Below are 17,889 nucleotides of genomic sequence, written 5' to 3' on the forward strand. Positions count from 1 at the left end.
CATCAGTGGAGATGTGAGATTGAATCAACCCAGTTAAAATAAATATTCTTGAATTAAACTGAGCCTTGGATTCTCTGGCTCCCTGTTTCAAGCAAACACACACACACACACACACACACACACACACACACACACACACACACACACACACACACACACACACACACACACACACACACACACACGCTTCAAAAGGGCAACAATCATACCAGTGCCCAAAATATCAACACAGTGAAATGCCTCCTCAATGACTATCACCCAGTGGTGTTCACCTCTGCTGTGATGAAGGGCTTTGACGGGTTGTCACGACTAGAATCAACTCCTGTCTGTCCATGGACCTGGACCCACTGCAATTTGCCGATCGCCACAATATGTCTACAGCAGATGCAATCTCCCTGACTCTCCACTCAGTCTTAGATCACCTGGACAATAGCAATACACAAATCAGGCTGCTGATTACAGCTCAGCGTTCAACACAATCAGACCGTCAATTGTAACCAACAAGCTCCAAAACCTGGGCCTCTGGACCTCCTTCTGCAACTGGATCCTCACCAGGAGACCACAGTCTGTGTGGATCAGAAATAACATCTCCTCCTTGCTGACAATCAACACTGGCACACCTCAACGATGCGTGCTCAGCTCACTGCTCTACTTTCTCTACACCCATGTCTGTGTGTCTAGGCTCTTCTATAAACTTGCCAATGACACAGCTATTGTTGGTGGAATTTCAGATGGTGATGAGGAGTACAGAGTGAGATAGAACAGCAAGTTGAGTGGTGTCACAGCAACAAACGTGCACTCAACATCATGAAGACAAAGGAATTGATTGTGGTTTCAGGAAGGGGAAGTCGAGGGAACACATATCAAACCTCACCGTGGGATAAGAAGTGAAAAGGGTAAGCAGTTTCCATTTCTTGCCTGTCAACATCTCTGAGGAACAATCCTGGGCCCAACATATTGATGCAGTTACAATGAAGGCACAACATCGGCTATATTTCATTCGGAGACTGAGGGGAATCGGTCTGTCACTAAAGACACTTGCAAATTTCTACAGATGCACCGTGGAGAGCATTCTAACTGGTTGCATCACTGCCTGGTGTGGAGAAGCCACTGCACAGGATCGGAAAACGCTGCAGAAAGTTGTAAACTCAGCCAGCTCCTTCATGGACACTGGACTCCACAGCATCCAGGACACATTCAAAAGATGATGGCACAAAAAGGTGACATCCATCATTAAGGACCCCCATCACCCAGGAGATGCCTTCGTCTGATTGCTACCATCAAGGAGGATGTACAGGACCCTGGAGACACACTCACCGGTTCAGGAACAGCTTCTTCCCCACTGTCAGATTTCTGAATGGACAAAGAACCCATGAACATTTCCACAGTATTTTCGCTCTCATTTTGCACTACATTTCAAATTTTATTTTATAAGTACTTATTGTAACGTCTACATTTTATTACTATGTTTTGCTGTCATAAAGGAACAAATTTCACCATATATGCGGGTGTTATTAAACTTGATTCTGATACACAAACACATACAGCTGGGCTCAGACATACAACACTCCCACATTCCTCCCTTTGTGACACCCTGCTTGCTCCGCGGCCCCCGGTATGAAGCTCAAACTGTTGCAACACCTGCCCTTTAAATTCATGGCTGAGGCTGTGTTGTGTCTGTTCACTGTTTGAGTTCGATATTAAATGATGAGCATTGAATGGGAAGGAAGGTTTGAATAGAAGAATAAAGATCTCCTCTGAAGGTATATGTGGTCCTGGTGAGAGCGTACATGGAACACTGTGCACAGGTCTGGTCTCCCTCCCAGTGTCAGCCTGTGGAATGAAGGGAATGAAAGGTGATCTGGTGTCCTCAGGGAGATTACACTGACTGGGCCTGTCTCACAATTGGAGAAATAACAAGTGGTCTGACTGAGACCAAGACAGACACAATCTCACAGGGTTTTGACAGGGTGGGGGACTGGAATGACGTTTTTCCTCACTTGGTGTTGAATAAGGGGTCACAGACTCAGAATCCGATGTCAGCTGACAGGACTCAGATGAGGAGCGGGGAGAACCTTTGGATTTTTATTCCACAAGTTTTCTAAATTCACAAGGAATATTGAAGGGCTGAGCGCAGATGGGAACGTTGCAGGAAAGTGGGGCTGAGGTCAAACATCAGCCATGATCGGTGTGAAATGTCGAACTGGCGCAAAGGGCTGAATGACCACGCCTGCTGCTGTTTCATATGTTCCAAAGCACGAATTTACCTTTGCGTTTTGTTCTCCCTTGGCCTTCAGCCCAAGCGGAGCGGTGAAGTAGCCGCTGCGGGTCAAAACATGGCTTCCAGTATCAGGAGACAGGTCTGAGAGATAACTCCCGACAACGGGCCCCGATCCATGGCAGGGAAAGACCGGGCACCCTCCGTGCAGCTGAAACATCTCACGGAATCTCCGCCAGTCTCTTCACCTCCGCCATGGGAAGGATTCACCTGGCTGGTGTTGCAACCTTTACCCAAAGTGTAGCTCCCAATCTCCGACCTCTCCCCGGGTCTACTTGCTCTCAGCTCCAAACCCCGGACCACTCCGAACATTCAGCATCCCGCCCACTGGCACTCCTCAGCCAACAGGAGCAAGACTCTCCCAGTAGTGCCGCTGATTGGCTGTAGGTGTGACTGAGGATGGCTGCTTCCGGGAGCTGGAGATGTCAGTCACAGTTTGTCCACGGAATCGAAGGAATTTCCCGAAACTCAAACTTCAATGTAAATTTTATAAGTCACCACATACAACCCCGAGAAACATTTTGCTGCGGACACAGTGAAGATCTACAGAATAGTAACTATAACTGGATCAGTGAAAGATCAGCCAGAGTGCGGACGACAACAAAATGTGCAAATGGAAATATAGATAAATAGTAATAAATAACAGGAACATGAAATAACTGGAGCGGCTGCCGACGGATCTCCGGAGCTCTCACCGCTCCCCTGTGCATTCTGACAGGCTGAAGTGAGAACAAGGTGCAAAGAGGATCTCGTGTTTTCTAAAATAAGAAACAGGAGGCGTGGCTATTCGGCCCCCTTTGCCTGTTCTGCCCTTCACTCAGAACATAAAACCATAAGACACAGGAGCAGAATTAAGCCGCCTGGGCCATCGAGTCTGCTCCGCCATTCGATCAGGGATGATCCTTTTTCCCTCCTCAACCCCAGTTCCCGGCTTCTCCCCGTAGCCTTTGCTGTCATGTCCAATCAAGAACCTATCATCTCCGCCTTAATGACACCCAACGACCTGGCCTCCACAGCTGCATGTGGTTACAAATTCCACAAATTCACCACACTTTGTCTGAAGACGTTTCTCCGCACCACAGTTTTAATACGAGACTCTCATTCCATGGGAGATGTCCCTTCCTCATCTATCTGTCTACTTTTAATATTCAAAACGTTTCAATCAGATTCCCTTCACCCTTTTCAATGCAACCGAGTACAGACCCAGAGCCATCAAACGTTCCTCGTATAATAACCCTTTCATATGGTTATGTGGTTATACCTGGAATCATCCTTGTGAAATTCATCTGAACCCTCTCCATGTCTGACCTTTGACCTCAGCACCACTTTACCGCAATGTCCCCATCAGATCTGAACCCCAGAATATGTCTATTAAATTTAGAAACCCTGTGGAGGAAATTCCAAATATTCGCTGCACTGGTGAGGAAATCTCTGCTCATCTCAGTCCATAAGACAAGACATAAGACAAAGTAGCTGAAGTCGGCCATTCGGCCCATCGTGTCTGCTCCGCCACTTTATCATGAACTCATCCAATCTCCCCTTTGGTCCCATTCCCCAGCCCTCTCGCCATATCCTTTGATGCCCTGGCTACTCAGATGCCCATCAATCTCTGCGTTAAATAAACCCAATGACTTGGCCTCCACTGCTGCCCGTGACAACAAATTCCACAGATTCACCAACCTCTGGCTACAAAGAGAAATTCTTCGCATCTCTGTTCTGAATGGGCGCCCTTCAATCCTCAAGTCATTTCCTCTCGTACTAGAATCCCCCACCATGGGAAACAACTTTGCCACATCCACTCTGTCCATGCCTTTCAACATTCGAAGTTATTACGTGAGGTCCCCCCTCATTCCTCTAAACTCCAAGGAGTACAGTCCAAGAGCGGTAAAACGTTCCTCATATTTTAACCCTATCATTACCGGAATCATTCTAGTGAATCTTCTCTGAACCTTCTCCAACGTCAGCCCAAAACTGAACACATTACTCCAAGTGAGGTCTTACCAGTGCCTTATAGAGTCTCAACATCACATCCCTGCTTCTATACTCTATTCCTGTAGAAATGAATGCCAACATTGCATTCGCCTTCTTCACCACCGACTCAACCTGAAAGTTAACCTTAAGGGCATCCTGCACGAAGACTCCCAAATCCCGTTGCATCCCAGAACTGCGAATTCTCTCCCCATTAAATAATAGTCTGCCCGTTTATTTCTTCAACCAAAGTGCATGACCGTATACTTTCCGACATTGTAATTCATTTGCCACTTCTTTGCCCATTCTCCCAATCTATCCAAGTCTCTCTGCATACTCTGTTTCGTCAGCACTATCAGCCCCTCCACCAATCTTTGTATGATCAGCAAACTTAGCCACAAAGCCATCTATTCCATAATCCAAATCTTTGATATACAACGTAAAAAGAAGCAGCCCCAACACGGACCCCTGTGGAACACCACTGGTAAATGGCAGCCAACCAGAATGGGATCCCTTTATTCCCACTCTCTGTTTCCTGCCAATCAGCCAACGCTCTATCCACGTCTGTAACTTTCCTTTAATTCCATGGTCTCTTATCTTGTTTAGCAGCGTCATATGCGGCACCTTATCAAAGGCCTTCTGAATATCCAGGAAATTGCACTAGGGTTGTCAGGCAGGATTTTCCTTTAAGGAAACCATGCTATGTTCTTCCTATCTTGTCATATGCCTCCAGGTACTCCGTAACCTCATCCTTGACAATCGACTCCAACAACTTCCGAACCACCGATGTCAAACTAATAGGTCTATTATTTCCTTTTCGTTTCCTTGCCCCTTTCTTAAATACCAGAATGGCATTTGCAATCTTCCACTCCTCCGGAACCATGCCAGAATCTATTGACTTTTGAAAGATCATTGCTAATGCCTCCGCGATCTCCACAGCTACTTACTTCAAAACACAAGGGTGCATTCCATCTGGTCATGGAGATTTATCTATCCTTAGATTATTCAGCTTCCTGAGTACTTTCTCTGTCGTAATTGTGACTGCGCACACTTCTCTTCCCTGACACCCTTGTGTGTACTGCTGATGTCTTTCTCAAATGGAGACTGAAGCAAAATACTCCTTCAGTATTTTCGATGTAGACGTGCTCAGTGGTTGGGAGGGATCCACCCGGGATGTACCGGGACGAAACCAGTACCTTGTGTCTGTTCATCAAGAGGGCGATGAAATAATTTGATCATCGTGCCAAATCTTAACTGGGGGAGAGGGAAATTGCTAATGCCTTCGCCATCTCCTTACCTCCCATTACAATTTTTCCAGCATGATTTTCTATCGGTCCTATATCTACTCTCACCTGTCTTCTTATATACATTTTATACTTGAAAATGACCTGCTGTTCCTGCCCAACCCTGTCAGTATCCTGTGAGATTGAGCCTGTCCCTTTTACCTCTCTAATTCTGAGACAGGCCCAGTGCGATCAATTTCAGTCAAACCACCTCCCGATTTCACGTTTTGATACAGGTCCAGTACTAGGATAGTTTGTGGAAGCATCTCAATGGACGATAGTGAGTACAGCTTTCCTGTGTTGTTACCGAGCCTGATTGTTGAGGGGTAGTAACTGTTCCTGAACCTGGTGTGCGGTACCTGAGGCTCTTGTACCTTCTACCTGATTACAGCAGCGAGAAAAGAGCCTGTCTGTGTGGTGAGCCTGATCACAGCCGCCTTTATCACCGTCCATCTGGCCTGCCCTATCTGGGACCATCCTCTGTTGCTCTTTCGTCTACCCTGATTGTTCTTTCTTCTAAGAATTCCAACATTTCCACTGACAAAACCACGCTGACGACGGCCTATTCTATCATGTGCCTCCGGGAACCCCGAAACCACCTACTTAATAATGGACTACAAACCACCGAGTAATACGATAATATTTAACCTGATTTGGAATGTTTAAAGGAGATGTGCGATGCAAGTTATTTTTCACACTCATAGTGGTGGGTGCCTGGAATGAATGCCTGGGGAAGTGATGGAGGCAGCAGACGCGATAGATGCAACTAGATACCACGTGAGTGTGAGGAGAATGGAGGGATGTGGACCTTGTGCAGGCAGGAGGGTTTGGTATAGTAAGGCATTGAATGACAAGTTCAGTTGGTTCAGAACAACACAGTGAGCAGAAGGGCCTGTACTGCAGGACTCGAGTCAGTAGTAGACTGGACAGTGACTGTCGTAAACAAGAGAAAATCTGCAGTAATCAGGGGAGCTGGAGATGTCAGTCACAGTTTGTTATCAGAAGCGAAGAATTTCCCGAGACTCAAAATTTATTATCAGAGTACAGATAAGTCCAGCCAGGGGAGTGATCATTCCTGCCCCTACCCTGTAAATACCCTATGAGAATGAGTCTTTCCCAGTCAGAACACCTCTTATTTCTCTAATTCTGAGACAGGCCCAATGCAATAATTGGTTGCGGGAACATCTCAATGGATGGGCAAGCGAGTGTTTTTCTCTTGTATTGTTCAAAAGCCTGGTGGCTGAGGTTTCGTAACTGTTCCTGAATCTGGTGCGAGTCCTGAGGCTGTTGTTCTTTCTATCTGGTTGCAGAGCCTGGCCTGGGTGGTGAGCATCTCTGATGATGGACGCTGCTCTACTCCAACAGCGTTTCATGTCGATGTGTTCGATGTTTGGGAGGGATCCACCCGGGATGTACCGGGCCGAATCCAATACCTTGTGTCGTTTCATCAACCCTCCCCCTTTCCTTATAAAACTGGCAACACCACCCCTCTACCAACTAACCTGTCAAGCCGAACGACAATATAATCCCGCACAGGAATAAAAACTTAAAATGTGCAGGTTTCCTGAACAGATATAACATCCGAAGAAACAGAAAATCAGAAATGAACATCTTTAAGTCTTGACCATTATAAATCAGAGTTCTCGCATTTCATTGCAATATTTTAATCATATTATGTAAGTTGACAAGTAGACTGGGATGCAGATACCCCACCCAACAAAACGTCATTTAAAGCTTCCCACAAAACACCAGTTACACCAAGAAACCTTTCTGCAGCTTTCACAGTAAATTTAATTTCCTCAGCAGGATGAGATGTCTGATCAGTACAATTCACCACATTGGTTATAAACATCACAAATTTCATTTTATCCAGCAGTGAAGTATCTTTGGTGAGAGAACTGTGATGCCGGCATATATCCACTGACGTCACAGTCTGTTCTCTGAATGGGATCACTTTATCCAGTTTACCTGCTCTGCTTGCTGTACTTGTCCTTGAACAGACCCTTCTGCTCTCTGTGTTGTTCTGAACCAATTGAACTGGTCACTTCATGCCTTACTAAACCAATCCCTTCTGCCTGCACAAGGAACACGTCCCTCCATTCTCATCACATTCACGTGGTACCTAATAGCCTCTTTCACATCTGCCTCCACCACCACCCGATATTACTCCAGACACCCACCGCTATGGGAATGAAAAACAAAACTTGAAACGCAAGTCCCCTTTAAACATCCTGAGTCAGGTTTTTGAAATCTTTGTCTTTTCCAATTGTGTTTTTTTTCAACAGCAGCTATGCAGAGAAAAGGTACAAAATTACACTAAACTACAAAATACTTAAATAGTGCAAAAAGGTCCAATGAGGATGTGTACCCCCTTTTTCCTGAAGTTCATGCCCACTGGCCTTGGACATTTCCTCCTTAGAGAAAAAATCCCGGCTGTCCACTCTGTCTCTGTCTCTCACTTTCTTGTAAACGTCTGTCAGATCTCCCTCAGCCTCTGCCACTCCGGAGAAAATTCCCTGAGATTGCCCGGACTCAATTTATCCAGGCAGCATCCTGTTAAGCCTCTTCCTCTCACCATCCAAAACCTCCGCCTTATTCCTGTCTTCGAATACAATTCTCCAGATGTCATTAAACTAAAGATTTATACAACTGCAACATAACCACTATCTGGGAGTTATGAACTCGGATTCCAAGATCCCCCTGCAGATCAACACAGTCCAATCTCGCCCCATGAATATAACAGCAAAGAGATAATGCTGAGGATTTATAAGACATGAGTCAGGCCACACTTGAAGTATTGTCAACAGTGTTGGGCCCCACATCTCAGACAGGATGTGTTGTCATTGGAAAGAGTCCAGAGGAGGTTCAGAAAGATGATTTCGGAAATGAAGGGTTTAAAATATGAGGAGCACTTGGCAGCTCTGACCCTGTGTTCACTGGAACTCAGAAAAATGCGGGGGCATCTCATTGAAACCTACCGAATGTTGAAAGGCCTGGATAAGGTGGATGTGGAGAAGGTATTTCCTGTGGTGGGGCACAGCCTCAAAGTTGAGGAGCCACCTTTTCAAACAGAGGTAAGCAGCTTATTTTTTTATTAGCCAAGGTGTATTGGATCTGTGGAATGCTCTGCCACAGACTGCGGTGGAGGCCAAGTGTGTGGGTATATTCAAGGCGGAAGTTGATCGTTTCCTGATCGGTCAGAGCATCAGAGGATATGGCGGGAGGTCAGATATCCGGAATTGAGTGCGATCTGGGATCAGCCATGATGGAAAGATGGCTGACTCAATGGGCTGAATGGTCTAATTCTGTTCCTATACCTTATGGACTTAAAAACACAAGCCCCCTCCATCATGATGAATCTCCTTTGCACTCTCCCAGAATAAAACATCCTTTGTACAGAATGCTAAGCGGAACTGAATGCAACTTTTACAGAACGTTGTCAAGTCAGGCAGCATCTGTTCAGGGGAATAGAGTCGATGGTTGGGACAACCCCCTCCCTTACCGCAGTAACACAGTCCCTTCGGCCCAACCTTTCCATGCTGTCCTCCTGTCCATTTAAACTAATCCCTCTGCCTGTCTTTGACAGAGAACACAGAATTCTACAGCACATTACAGGCTCTTCAGCCCACAATGTTGTACCGACCATGTAACCTACTCTACAGACTGCCTCGGATTTCCTGAACGTATATCCCTCTATGTTTCTAAGCTCTATGAACCTATCTAAGAGTCTCTTAAAATATCCTCCTGTATCCACGTCCACCATCGCTGCCGGCAGTGCATTCCATGCACCCACCACTCTCTGTGTAAGAAACTTACTCCTGACTTTCCCTCGGTACCGACTTCCAAGCAGCTTAAAACTACGTCCCCTCGTGTTAGTCACTTCAAGCCTGGGAAAATGCCTCTGGTTATCCATACGGTCAAAGCCTCTCATCATCTTATTACAATTACTTATGTACAGGTTAGGAGAAATATATCTTCAACATCACCTCACAGCTCTTGAACTCAATCCCACGGTTGATGAAGGCCATCACACCAGACGTCTTCCTAACAACACTGCCAACCTGCACAGCAGCTTTGAGTGTCGTATGGACATGGACCTCAAGATCTCTCTGACCCTCCACACTACCAAGAGTCTTACCATTAATATTATATTCTGTGTTCAAATTTGACCTGCAGAAATGAACATCGGTGTTGAACTCCATCTGCCACTTCCCAGTTCAGCATCCGAGGCGAGGAAATAGATTGCTGAGCCCCAGGCTAGGATCATTATGTCCTCATTGTCCATGGGAATAGTACCGGAGGATTGGAGGGAGGCGAATGTTGTCTCCTTGCTCAAAAAGGGTAGTAGGGATAGTCTGGATAATTATAGACCATTGAGCCTTACATCTGTGGCGGGAAAGCTGTTGGAAAAGATTCACAAAGATAGGATCTATTGGCATTTGGAGAATCATGGTCTGATCAGTGACAGTCAGCATGGCTTTCTGAAGGGCAGATCGTGCCTAACAAGCCTGATGGAGTTCTTTTAAAAGGTGACAAGGCATATAGATGAGGGTTGTGCAGTGGATGTGATCTACATGGATTTTAGTAGTACATTTGATAAGGTTCTACACGGTAGGCTTATTCAGAAAGTCAGTAGGCATGGGATCCAGGGATGTTTGACCAGGTGGATTCAATTTTGGCTTGCGTGCAGAAAGCAGAGAGTTGTGGTGGAGGGAGTACATTCGGATGGGAGGTTTGTGACTAGTGGTGTCTCACAAGGATCAGTTCTGGGACCACTACTTTTCGTGATTTTTATTAACGACCTGGCTGTTGGCAAGTCTGCAGAAGACACAAAGGTTGGTGGTGTTATGGATAGTTCAGAGGATTGTCAAAGATTGCAGAGAGACATTGATAGGATGCAGGAGTGGGCTGAGAAGTAGCAGATAGAGTTAAACCTGGAGAAGTGTGAGGTGGTACACCTTGGATTGACAAACTCCAAGGCAGGGTACAAAGTACATGGAAGGATACTTGGAAGTGTGGAAAAGCAGAGTGATCTGGGGCTACATGTCCACAGATCCCTGAAAGTTGCCTCACAGGTAAACAGAGTAGTTAAGAAAGCTTATGGGGGGGTTAGCTTTCATAAGTCGAGGGATAGAGTTGAAGAGTCGCTATGTAATGATGCAGCTCTATAAAACTCTGGTTCGGCCACACTTGGAGTACTCTGTCCAGTTCTGCTCACCTCACTATAAGAAGGATGTGGAAGCATTGGAAAGGGTACAGAGGAGATTTACCAGAATGCTGCCTGGTTTCGAGATTATAGATTATGATCAGAGATTAAGCGAGCTAGGGCTTTACTCTCTGGAGAGAAGGAGGATGAGAGAAGAAATGATAGAGGTATAGTTGATATTAAGGGGAATAGATAGAGTGGACATCCAGCGTCTCTTCCCCAGGGCACCACTGCTCAATACAAGAGAACATGGCTTTAAGGTAAGGGGAGGGAATTTCAAGGGGGATATTAGAGGAAGATTTTATACTCGGAGAGTGTTTCGTGCGGGGAATGCACTGCCCGAGTCAATGGTGGAGGCCATATACACTAGTGAAATTTAAGAGCCTACTAGACAGGTATATGGAGGCATTTAAGCTTAGGGAGACAGAGTTTAAGGTTAGGCACATTATTGTGGGCCGAAGGGCCTGTACTGTGTTGTATTGTTCTATGTTCTATCTATTTCTCGCTGTAATTTCTCTTTTAATTTATATTTTTTATTGAAAGCAAAACGTAATGCATTACATTTTCCTCCATTTTGCTTTTATACCTTACCCCTCAACAACACCACAACGTCATCAGTGGGGCCTTCTGGGAGTTGTAGTCATTGGTGTTCGCTCGCTCCCAGTGAAAACCTATTTCGTCACCCACCACAGACGTCACCGAAACAGACACACCGAGGCGCGAAGGGGAATCACAAACGTCCTTGTGGGCGCCGAGGCCGGCGACACCGACAGAAGCGACTCGCTGATCTCCGCCATGGCGATGGAGCGGAAGAGGAGGGGCTGATCATGGGCCGATTTCCTCCAGCCTATCGTAACTCAGACGTAGCTCAGACTTTTGATTAAATTAGGAGTGAGGGGGGACATTGAACAATTTTTCTGAGTTTTTTTATTTGGACGGACTGTGCAAGTACGGGTCGGCATGTTATGTTTGTGTTTCTATGAGATAGAGAATGGGATCCCATAAGGCAGTATTTGTAACCCTTTATTATTTAATGTTATGATTAATGATATTTTCTCTGAGTTGGGAAAATGGGATACCCTGGGTAAATCACAATATACAGATGACGTATCTTTATAGATTAGTGGTAATTACAATTAATAGGTCAAACAGTGGGCAGATTGATGAGGATTTTAAGCTTTCAGTCTTTAAAACACATTACGTGGTTTACAATCAGGATTAATAGAGTTGCACTTGACGTTAAATTATATGATTAATATCATGAGGAAGTGTCAGTGGTAAGATTTTTCAGTATGTGGATGGATAATAAGCTGACATGGAAGCACCTATCAGTAAAATAATTGATATATGTAAAGGAGCTTTAAATCTCCTCAGACATCTATGTGGGTATTCTTGGGTGCAACATGAAAATCTTTGTTGACCAATTATATTTGTTTAATTTCATCTGTTCTTGATTATATCTGTGTGGCTTATAGATCAGCATCATCTTCAAATTAAAAATGTTTGATCATCTTGTTAAAGGTGTGCTGGAGGACGGTTGGGGACATCACAAGAAGATTTTTTTGTTTGTTTTGGGTAGCTGGGTTCTTACCACGCTGGGAATATGGGTATATTTCATGATACAATATGTCCCACTGTAGCTTTCTCTGTAACCCCACCTTGTTTTTTCCAATGACCTCAGATGATTTTAGGTTAGACGATCGTATTCGGTTCTGCCTGAGAGTCTGTTGGTTCATCAGTATATTAATGAAACTTATTATTATACAGTAACCATTTTTACAGATGAATTAAAAGCTAAGTTAACTGGGGATGTTGGTGTAGCTGTTTTTCTGTGTCTGAATTGCAGGTAATGATAAAAGAAAATGACATAGCCATTTATCAGCATAAGAAGCAGAATTCTTTCCCAACTGTAAGTATAGGCTTACAGTGGGTGGAGGAAATTGGTCCTTATAATTTGCTCAGACTACATTTCGGTATTGATGAGTCTTATCAGGTTATTCTGGCAGTAGGTCAGATTGACTGTTGGAAACTCGTCAAACTGTATTTCATAGATAAAGTTGGATTTATATGTCTGCACAATATAGGCCCTGCACATCACACTGTTGAGGGAAATGACGGGATTGACTGTTTAGCAACAAAAGCTGTCAAATGTTAAGCTGTGGATATAGACCTGCTTAGCAAATTAGAAGCCAAAAAATTGGTAGTGTTGAGAAGTAGGGGCTTACTGCAAGACTTGTAGGATAATGGACATAAGGACAGAAATCTTTACAGAATACATAAACTTGCTGGGTTTATAGAAGAAGGTCTTAAAGGAAGTGAAGAAATGATATTGACTTGACTTAGAAATGCGCTCACTATGCTTAATTATGCCTTGTATCTAAATGGAAAGCTTCATTCTGTGCCGTGTACATTTTGTCATTATGAATCTGTCAAAACACATACTATTTCAATATGAAGCATATAAGGCTGATGAAACATCAAATGCAGTCTTCAGTACAATCTTTGCGAGGGTAGATAGTTTTCAGATAAATTCCGTGTTAAATTATGGGACTGAATTTAAATTAAATTGAGCTGGAAAAGGCATGTAATAATTGTGTTAAACCTAAGGAAATGGCATATAAGTTAGCAAAGGTGAGTGGGATGTTGGATTATTGGGATGCTCTTAAAATCCAACAAAAGGCAACAAAAAGCCATAAGAATGGTAAAGACGAAATATGAGGGCAAAATGGCCAATAATATAAATCAGGATACTAAAAGTTTAGTTTTCAGTTACCTGAAGAGTTAAAGGGAGATGAGAATTGACACTGGACCACTGGAAAATGATGCTTGTGAAGTAGTAATGGGGACAAAGAAATGGCAGATGAACTTAATGATCAATCTTCACTGTCTTTTCCAGTCAGCACCGCTCCCACTTGTCCCATTTAATCTGGTTTATTACGGGTGGACTTTTGGACCCTGGGGAGATCAGGACCCGCCGCCCGCAGCTGCTGCTGAATCCCCGGTGTTTCTGTTCGGTTAACGAATGCAGCGAATTAATTAAAATGAATTGAGCGATAATTCTCATCTCGTGCTTATTTCACTCCATAGAACCATCGAACACTTCAGCACAGAAAACAGGCCATTCGGTGCTTCTAGTCTATGCGGAAACTTTACTCCGCTTGTCCCATTGACCTGCACCCAGACCATAACCCTCCAGATCTCTCCCATCCATGTATCTGTCCAATTTATTCCTAAAACTTAAGAGTGAGCCTGTATTTGCCACGTCAGATGGCAGCTCATTCCACACTCCCACCACTCTCTGAGTGAAGAAGTTCCTCCTAATATTCCCCCTAAACCTTTCCCCTTTCACCCTAAAGCCATGTCCTCTCGTATTTATCATTCCTAATCTAAATGGAAAGAATCTACTCGCATTTACTGTCTATATCCCCCATAATTTTGTAAACCTCTATCAAATCTCCCCTCATTCTTCTACGCTCCAAGGAATAAAGTCCTAACCTGTTCAATCTTTCCCTGTAACTCATCTCCCGAAAACCTGGCAATATACTAGTAAATCTTCTTTGCAATCTTTCAATCTTACTGTTATCCTTCGTCCAGTTAGGTGACCAGAACTGCAAATGATACTCCAAATTTGTCCTTATCAATGCCTTATTCAAGCTCAGCATAACATTCCAACTCCTATACTCATTACTTTGATTTATGAATGCCAGGATGCAAAAAGCCTTCTTTACAACCCTGTCTACCTGTGATGCCACTTTCAGGGAATTATGGACCTGAACTCCCAAATCCCTTTGTTCCTTCGCACTCCTCAGTGCCCTACCATTTACTGTGTATGTCCTACATCGACCTGTTCTTCCAAAATGCAGCACCTCAGGCTTGTCTGCATTAAATTCCATCTGCCATTCTCTGGCCCATTTTTCCAGCTGGTCCGGATCCCTTTGCAAGCTTTGAAAGCCTTCCTCACTGTCCACAACGCCTCCAATCTTGGTGTCATCAGCAAAATTGCTGATCCAATTGACCACATCTATATCATTGATACAGATGACAAACAACAATAGTCCCAGCACAGATCCCTGAGGCACACCGCTAGTCACAGGCCTCCAGTCTGAGAAGCAATCATCCACTACCACTCTCTGTCTTCTCCCACACAGCCAATTTCGAATCCTGTTTCCAACTTCTCCATGGAAACCTTGTGTCTGAAGCTTCTGAGCTAACTTCCAATGTGGGACCTTGTCAAATGCCTTACTAAAGTTCATGTAGACAACATCCACAGCCTTCCCTACACCTACTTTGTTGGTAACCTCCTCGAAAAACTCTTCAACATTCATTAAACACGATCTACCACGCACAAAGCCATACTGACTATCCTTAATCACTCCGAAAACTGTCCAAATACTTGTATATCTGATCTCTCAGAACACCTTCCAATATTTTACCTACTGCTGATGTCAGGCGCAAGGGCCTGTAGTTACCTGGTTTATTAATAACAAGAGCTACCCTCCAATACTCCAGCTCTGCACCGGTGGCTGAGGACATTTTAAATATTTCTGCCAGGGCCCCTGCAAATTCTACACTAGTCTCTCTCAAGGTATTAGGAAATATCAAGTCAGGCCCCGGGGATTTATCTACCTTTATGCGCTGTAAGGCAGCTCTTAAATCCCTAAATGTTCCATGACACTATTGCTTGTTTTCCTTCCTTCCATATACACTATGCCAGTTTCTTGAGTAAATACTGGTGCAGAAAAAAATGTTTAAAATCTACCCCGTCACGTGAGGCTCCACGCACGGACGACCTCTCTGATCTTCTAGGGGACCAATTTTGTCCCTTACTATCCTTTTCATATTCTTGTAGAAACCCGTCGAGTTTATCTTCACGTTATCTGCCAAAGCCACCTCATGCCCTTTTTCCTTCCTGATTTCTTTCTTTATTATTTTCTTACACCTTCTATACTCTTCAAGTAACTCATTTATTCTTTGTTGCCTCTATAGGAAAACAGATTATTATCTGACTTGTGGCCGATTAGGAAAAGGGGAGGTGCAACGAGACCTGGGTGTCATTGTACACCAGTCATTGAAGGTGGGCATGCAGGTACAGCAGGCGGTAAAATAGGAAAATGATATGTTGGCATTGAAAGCAAAAGCATTTGAGTACAGGAGCAGGGAACTTCCACTGCAGTTGTACAAGGCCTTGATGAGACGGCACCTAGAGTATTGTGTGCAGCTTTGGTCTCCTAATCTGAGGAAAGACATCCTTGCCATAGAGGGGGTACAGAGAAGGTTCACCAAATTGATTCCTCGGATGGCAGGATTTCCATATTAAAAAAGACTGGATGGACTATGCTCATACTCACTGGAACTTAGAAGAATGAGGGAGGATCTTATTGAAAAGTCTAAAATTCTAAAGGGTTTGGACAGGCTAGATGCAGGAAGATTGTTTCCGAATTTGGGGAAGTCCAGAACGGAGGGTTCACAGTTTAAGGATGAAGGGGAAGCCTTTTAGGACAGAGATGAGGAAAAACTTCTTCGCACAGGGAGTGGTGAATCTCTGTGAATTATCTGCCACAGGAAACAGTTGAGGCCGGTTCATTGGCTATATTTAAGAGGAAGTTATATATGGCCCTTGTGGCTAGAGGGATCGGGGTTATGGAGAGAAAACAGGTAATGTATTCTGAGTTGGATGATCAGCCATGATCATACTGAATGGCGGTGCAGGCTCAAAGGGCCGAATGGCCTACTCCTGCACCTGTTCTCTATGTTTCTATGTTTCTATACCAGCTATACACTTCTCCCTTTTTCTCAAAGAGGTCACAAATATCGCTTGAAAACCAAAGTTCCCTGTGTCTGTTAACTTTGCCTTTAATCCTGGCAGGAACATGCAAACTCTGCACTCTCAAGATTTAGCTTCTGAAGGCCTTCAACATACAGAACTCATCCTTGCCAGGAAAAAAAAATCTTACAACAATCCACTTTTCGAAATCCTTTTACATTTCCACAAAATTGGCCATTATCCAATTTATAACTTCACCTCAAGTACCAGACCCATCCTTTTTCATAATTAAATTGAAACTAATGACATTATGGTCACTAGACCCAAAACGTTCACCTGCACATACTTCTGTCACCTGACCTGTCTGGTTTCCTAACAGGAGATCAATTATTGCATCCTCTCTTGTAGGTACCTCTATATATTGATTTAGAAAACTTTCTGAACACATTTGACAAACTCCAAGCCATCTAGCCCTTTTGCAGTGTGGGAGTCCCAGTCAATATGTGGAAAGTTAAAATCCCCTACTATTACAATTTTCTGTTTCTTACATCGGTCTACTATCTTTATACAGATTTGCTCCTCCAATTCTCTCTGACTATTGGGCGGTCTGTAATACAACCCTATTAGTGTGGTCACACTTTTTCCGTTCCTCAGCTCCATCCATATGACTTCTATAGACAAGCCCTCCGGACTGTCCTGTCTACGCACAGCTGTGATATTTTCCCGGACTAGTAATGCCACTCCTCCCCCTTTCATCCCTCCCCCTCTATCATGTCTGAAACAACGAATATTTCTATCATGTATAAACCAAGTGGGAAGTTATCATTTTGAATTAATGTATTAAAAATAAATTATAAATTCTGCCAATGGAACCTCTTACTAAAGGATTCATATTCAAAATAGTGTCCAACTAATCATATTATTGCATATATGGAAACTTAGATAATTATTTTTTGTAAAAAATGTCTAACCTGAAGATATTGCAGAGTGTGTATGTGAGAGAGAATATTTGCTAATTAACTCTTCAAAAGTCATCAATCGACCATCACAGAATAAATGAAAATAAAAATAAATCTGCAAAAAGAAAAACAGATCCCCTTAATCACTAAAAATTAAACAAGATTGGGAGAGAGAACTTAATTTGTTAATGAAGATAGTCAATTCTTCTTCGATATGTGCCAATCACTGTTTAATTCAATTTAAAAATTGTTCACTGTCACTCTTTAACAAAGGAGAGATTAATCAAAATATTACCTAACATAGACAATTATTTCGAATTGTGTACAACTGAAGTAGCCACTTTTTCACATATGTTCTGGGCATGTTCTTCTTTAAAATCTTTTTGAAATCTTTGTTTTCTACAATTTCCAAAATTCTGAAAATTAATTTA

Source organism: Hypanus sabinus, assembly GCF_030144855.1.
Source record: "Hypanus sabinus isolate sHypSab1 chromosome X2 unlocalized genomic scaffold, sHypSab1.hap1 SUPER_X2_unloc_4, whole genome shotgun sequence".
NCBI classification, from domain to species: Eukaryota; Metazoa; Chordata; class Chondrichthyes; order Myliobatiformes; family Dasyatidae; genus Hypanus; species Hypanus sabinus.